The sequence below is a fragment of the Cryptotermes secundus genome, unplaced genomic scaffold, assembly GCF_002891405.2.
Source record: "Cryptotermes secundus unplaced genomic scaffold, Csec_1.0 scaffold109, whole genome shotgun sequence".
Taxonomy (NCBI): domain Eukaryota; kingdom Metazoa; phylum Arthropoda; class Insecta; order Blattodea; family Kalotermitidae; genus Cryptotermes; species Cryptotermes secundus.
Window position 1 is genome coordinate 616,398 of NW_019737086.1, and position 7,143 is coordinate 623,540.

A 7,143-nucleotide genomic window follows, 5' to 3' on the forward strand; every position below is an offset into this window, starting at 1 on the left:
CGGATAGAGGGTGTCGCGTGGTCAGCGCAACGAATCCCCACGGCCTTTAATCTCGGTTTTCTAGACCGGAGCCGCTATTTCCTTGAAATAACTCCTCAGTTATCCTCACGAGGCTGAGTGGACCCCGTCCCAGACCCACTACTTCTCAGGAAATGCGGTAGAGCCGGAAATCGAACCCGGACCTCTGGATCTGTAGCCAGGATCTCTGATCACTAGACCACAGGTACACATCCATTTAAATTTCTAACTATTGTTATATAAATAAACATGGAGTTCATGAGCTTTGTAGGTCTAACAAAAGATGTAATTAAGATGTAAACGTTTCTGACGATCGTACATTAATATAAAAATATTTTTCCAGATATTATCCATCGTCCTGTTTTTATTTAAAAGTATAATGTTTCGGAGACTTGATTCTGTCTCCATCTTCGGGTAAAACCAACCGGACCGGAGATACGGCCCAACTGAGTAGGTTTTACCTGAAGACGAAGGCAGATTCTAGTCTCCGAAACGTTTTAAATAATAACAGGTCTATGGATAATGTCCGAAAAGTCTATAATTGTACATGTATCATATTTCTCATGAAATTAATTCTTATCAATCCGATATGAACTTCTGACTCAGAGGTTCCTCGAACTTGTCTGACCCGTAGGGTGTGTTCCGACATCAATGGAAAAAGGAGATGTACACATCGGTTCACGTACATAATGGTGCTTTGTTCTGTAAGAGTGCTTTTAGCGTACATAACAACCTGTGGTTGTCTGCGCAAGTCTGAGTGCAGCAGGCGCAGTCATGAACTCAATGTCCGACATGTGTACGTGTATTTACAGCGCGTTACCAGATTGGAGAGGTCAGTGTTGCTTGAACATATGGGTGCATCAGTTATTCGATTCGAATGTTAATATCGGATAATACAGCATGAGTGTGAGCCGGGATAGCGTAGTCGGTATAACGACTAGCTGGACGACCAAGAGGTCGGAGTTCATGTCCCGGTAGAGTCAATAATTTTCTATTCTCCACGTCATCCAGACCGGCTCTGGGGTCCACCTAGCTTCCTGTCCAATGGGTACCGGGGGCTCTTTCCCCGGGGGTAAAGCGGCCGGAGTGTGAAGCTGACCATTCACATCCAACTAGTGCCGAGGTCAAGAAACTGTGGATCCATACACCCACTCACCAATACGCCTTAGTGCTTAATTAGTTAAGGACAGGGACAACTTTACCTCTTTTAATATATGATACATTTGGCCTTCTCTCTCTCTCTCTGGCTCTACAGCCCTTTGAACCTTGGCCGATTTTTTTGTTGAGGTTGAGGCACTATGCTACAAGCCGGAAGTTCGCGGGTTCAAGTCCTGATGAGGTCTTTGATTTTTTTCAATTGACCTACTCCTTCCAGCCGCACTATGGCACTGGAGTGGATTCAGTCTCTTAACAGAAATGAGTACCAGGAATATTCTTGGGGGTAAAGGGCAGTCAGTGTAAGGCTGACAACCTTGCCGCCATCTATGAGCCGATTGTCTAGAAAATGTGGGAACCTCAACGTCTCAGAACCCTACGGGCCTCCACGGCCTGTTACAGAGGTACCTTTACTTTTTTCTTTACTTCCTTTAATCCTATACACAGTTGTTAGGGCTCCTTAGATGGGGGATCAGCCTGTAGCAAGGCCGCTATCTAACACAGACATCCATGCCTTTGAATGGGATTCGAGCGGGCGAAGACGGTTCATGGCTTAGACTGCGCGGCTACCGTGATTGGCGACATTTGGTCCTAAATACTGTTTATATTAATTGAGGGTGCATGTTTTCCTGGCTAAAATTATGGCAGTCTGGTAACACTAAAATGTTTGCTTACACCTGTTGCTTGAAACCATGTCCTCTTCATCCGAGTAGAACACATTACATACGCACCGCCTCCAGAACCCCCCCTCCTTCCACTTCTGAGAGAGTCAAAACTTTTGCGACCGTAAACATAGAGAGCTCCACTCGGATTACTGGACTTTGGTACTTTAACCATCATCCGGTATTCTAAAATGAATGTAAAAGTAAAGGTAAAGCTATCCCTGTAACAGGCTGTGAAGGATAGGGTTGTGAGACGTTGAGGCTCCCACATTATCTAGACAATCGGCTCAAAGATGGCGGTGAGGCTGTCAGCCTTACGCGCCGACCACCCTTTACCTGGTACTCATTTCGGTTAGAGGCTGGGTCGACCCTAGGGCCATAATGCGGCTGGAAGTATTAGGTCAGTTCAAAAGTCCAATGACCTCATCAGAAATCGAACCCGCGACCTTCCGTCTTGACGCATATACCCCAACCAACTACGCTACCCCGTGCCCCCATTCATAAAATAAGAACACAATGTTTCGGAAACTATATCTGTTTCCTTCTTCAAGTGAAGTGGTGGGTTATACCGTGTCCTTTTTTATTCTAAAAAGCCAAAAATTGTGTCTGCCACCCTTTCACCCGATGACGGAAACAGATCCAGTTTCCGAAATGTTGGATTCTTTAGAATATCGGACGATGGACAAAGTCCCCCCCCCAAAAAGTAATTCTGAGTGTTATGCACCATCGTCAGAAACCTTCACAATCTACAGGGCTCCACTGCTATGTTAATATGCAGGTCCCCCTGCAGGAAAACGTTTTAATTTTCATTATTATCCCTCCAACACGAACAGAGCGGATATCCTGGCCTGTTGATGGCCCTATCTGTATTCCGGATTCCTTTACCAGGCGAGCAGAGACCGTGTCATACGTTACGAGGTCAATGATGTCAATACATTGGCAGGAGCCACTCGTCAACTGCACGTGGAAACTGAGTCCAATTGCAGATGTGTCCCATATTAACCCGACTACTAATAATAATGGACTTTTTTTATTGCTAGTGGGGTGGGACTAAGTCCCTTGTACTGCGGCCACTTCTGGCCTATTGTACCAGCCCCAGATGATAGGTGAGGGTGATTGTGGAGCAATTGGTGGAATGAAGATTGGCAGGGGAAACCGAAGTACTTGGAGAAAACCTGCAGCAGCGCCACTTTGTCCACCACGAATCCCTCTTGACCAGACCCTGGATCGAACCCGGGCCGCCGGGTGGGAAGCCAGCGACTAACCGCTTGAGCTATAGCGCGGCCTACAAGGGACTTACTCCCACTCCACAAGAAAAGAAGAAACATAAGACCATATAACCCGCGCTGACACCAGCGCCCATATGAAGATGAGCGGATTCATAAAGAAATACACCCGAAAAGGAAACGAAATATGGGACCATCTGGCTAACGCCGACCTTAAAGAAGACGCTTCGGGATTGAAGGATGGGTCGTTGAATAAGTTTCAGAGATAACGGACAATAGAAATCTTGTATTTCCTCGGTCATCAAGTCTGTGCTTGGACGTTGTGATGGCAAAGTAACGACATTAATCGCCGTTAATCGCAATAAACATGAGAATTATAAAGAAGTGGATTGGGATACAACGCCGTGTAGTCCGATGAAAGCCAACTGACGTTTCGGAGGAATATGTCGCCTCCATCTTCAGGACCGAATAAGTCAAGCAAGATACCAGCCTGAAATCAGGTGGAAAGCCGAGGTTTTTCAAGCTAGTATCTTGCTCGGCTTATTCGGCCTTGAAGATGGAGGCGATATATTCCTCCGAAACGTCGGTTGACTTATACCGGACTACACGGCGTTATATCCCATAAGATAGTACTCTTCATAATCACCGCTGTGGGAACCTCAAATCCTTATAGGAGAATTCAAATCTGTTGTTTGAATGATTTAATTCTGAGTTGTATTAAAGCTTCTTGAATGAAGGGGGGGCGAACTTTCTCTGGAATTAGATAGGCCTATAACAGGTATGAATATTTATTAACAATTTAAAGTCTCCGTTGATTTCAACGGTCCATCCTTTAGTGTGATGTACTGTATTTTTGTATATATTTTCATACTGCATCTATCACTGACCGACCGAGCGACCACCGCCTGTCGGCGAACTTAGTTCCATCTTTTAGCCGGTATAGTTCGTTTGAGGGCTACAGGCCACGGAGTTTAGTTTTATTTCTGTCACTGTAACTTAACGTCAGGCTGCCTCACGAAAATTACCTGCGTTAACATTATTATTTGATTAAAATTTCTTTCTGTTGTCATGTTTTAATTTCTTGTAGGGTCACTCCTACCTCTTACAAAATTTTGCAGCTGACCTATATGTGTGTGTCTTACCCCGAATGCAATTAAAATCGAGTTACAAAATTAATATATAAAATAGAATATAAATGAAAAAGACTTACGTCTGTATTCAGAAAGCAACTTCCGTAGGCAGATGAAAGCTAGGGCCTGCTTAATTTTAATAGTCACGGACTTATAGCATCGCATAATAAAGTCGTGGAAATTATGTAATAAGGAAAATTGCGACTATATCACAGGGAAACTTACTTCGTATTATTTTTCATATGGATATAGAGAGAAAAATCAGGTTACTAAGAAGTAAACTTTGTCTTGCAGTGTCTGTATTCATGGGACGACTTTCAGTGCGTAATAACATCGCTTCGAATGAGTTGTTTGCTTGATTATACAGCAAGGTTAAAAACAAATCGAGGAATGGATTACGTTGCAGCTTCTCAACTGGCTGTTCACAAGATACTTTCTTAGACATTGCCGATAATTGTCATGGAAGGCACGTACTTTTGTCGGTGGATGACGCAAGAATCTGCGAAGGCTCTGTGAGTACTGGTTTGTTGCTCGCACACTGCAGGGAAAAGCTCGCAATACAAACCGAAAATTTCTTTAAATTCAAGGGTTCAAAACCAGTAAAATTTTCCATGTATGAGTGTGATTATATATGACGTTTTGAATGGTAATTGGATTTATTGAACTCTTACAGAACGTAACTATAAATAACTATAACGCTATTGCAAATTCACACACTCTACAGTTCACTGCAGCACACATTTAAGTCTTCTCAGCCGGCAGTGTCTTCACCAGTCGTTGCCTGGTAACGGCTTCCAACGATGAACGTTCCCTTTACTCTGAATTCCCGAACTATCCCCGTGCCTCAACTACCAGCTCACAAGGACTGAATGACAGTTATCTGAATAACTCACGAACACACCAATCAATTCTTCATTTCTCTGCACTGCACTCGCTAATTGCACTGACTCGAAGTCAGAGTCGACGTTACTTTACGACTGGCTGTTTATCGGAAGGCCTCCTGAAACTGACGGCCACAGATTTTTTGTAACTGAACAACATCCTCTCTGACGAGTGAATGGGTTTGTCTCTTGTGAATATGCTTGGCCTGTCGTCAAGTGTACGCATTGCACATATAGCATCGTATTGAAAATTGTAACGATCAGTTCAAACAAGTTATATAATTAATTACAGATCAGACTTACCCTGTCTGCTGTTCTTAATACTTTAACCATCTCATACCTGCAAAACAGAAGAAATAAGAAACATATAGACAGAAATAATTCCCAAAAGTTCTCGAGTGCAATAATTTAATAACATAATTATATATTTTATTAGTTAGTCACTACTGGCTCAAATTACCCACTCCGAATATATGCGTAATAATTTAAATTAATTTAAACTGTTTATGTAAAAAATAACGTAGTTCTAAACGAAAAGCGCGATGACTACAGCAACATACATGCATGAACACATATTTTTTTTCCATTGGCACTACAGCCCCAGTGGGCCTAGGCCTACCTCCATGAACTTCTCCGTTCACTTCGGTTTTTCTAGATCTTACACATTCGGTAGGACTCCTTGGGCGGGTGATCAGCTCGTCTCAAGGCCTCTACCTGTACACAAACACAGAAAAAAGCACACACACAAACTAAACATCCATGCCCTGAGTGGGATTCGAACCCACGATCCCGGTTTCCAAGCGAGCGAAGACAGTACATGCCTTAGACCGCTCGGCTACCGTGACCGGCCATGAACACATATACAAACATGAAATGTTACAGCAATGGGCCTAGTAAGAATTGACATTTGTTCTTATACTGAATTAAGTACACTTCGTACGATCTGATATTCTTACAGAGGTGGTGCTCAGATTTTACGTCGTGTATGTAGACCGTTGTAAGTCAACCGACCTATCGGTGGAACATGTCGCCTCCATCTTCAAAAAGAAAATCCGTGGTTTTAGTCTGTAAGCGAACTATGTCGACCAAGAGACCGCCGCTTTTCGGCGAAGTTAGTGCCAACTTTAACGGATATAGGATGTCACGAGGTCAGCGCAACGAATCCCCACGGCCGTTAATCTCGGTTTTCTAGACCGGAGCCGCTATTTCCTTGAAATAGCTCCTCAGTTATCCTCACGAGGCTGCGTGGACCCCGTTCCAGACTCACTGCGTCTCAGTAAATCTGGTAGCACCGGGAATCGAACCCGGATATCTGGATCTGTAGCCTGGAACTCTGACCACTAGACCACAGAGGCGGTCGTCGGCTCCATCTTCAGGGTCGAGAAATAAGTAAGTAAGAAACGAGCAATGGAGCAGTTAGGAAGCAGACCTCTGCTTGCTAATTGCTTCAGGCTGGTTTCTTGCTTGGCTTACTCTTCGACCCTGAACGTGGAGGTGAAACGACGGTTGACTTAAAACGGACTACACAACTTTATATCCTAGAAGATAAAACTCTTGCCTCTTTCTTGAGAAACAGCACTTCAGCAAATTTATTTTCGGAAGTGCGTGCATTCGGGATTTTTTACGTAACCTCCCATTCTTTTGGAATGGAATCAAATTTTCATTCTTGTGCTTTGTGTGGTGCAACATTTTCATGTAATACTTATATAATTATGATGGCCGCTCCATAGCTCAAGCGGTTAGTCGCTGGCTTCTCACCGCGGCGTTCCGGGTTCAAGCCTGGGTCTGGTCAAGTGTGATTTGTGGTGAACAAAGTGTCGCTGCTGGGGTAGGTTTTCTCTGAATACTTCGGTTTCCCCTGCCAATCTTCATCCCCCCAAATTCTTCATCTTTATAATCACCCAGGGCAGGTACAATAGGCCAATCAGTGGCCGACGTGCCGAGTGGACCCAGTTGGACTTCACCCCCAACTAAGCGAATTAAAAAAAAATAAGAAATACAGGTATAACTTACTTCCTTAAATGAATATTTAATTAAATATATGGTTTATTCTTAAATTCGCTTAGTGGGG

At 43.8% G+C, this 7,143-nt stretch overlaps 1 protein-coding gene across 3 annotated transcripts in view; it reads right to left on the minus strand.

Moving 5' to 3' along the window:
* The window catches only part of LOC111870019 (G protein-activated inward rectifier potassium channel 3), a 132,576-nt gene that overhangs the window by 64,539 nt on the left and 60,894 nt on the right, over positions 1 to 7,143 (minus strand). The window lies entirely within an intron of this gene.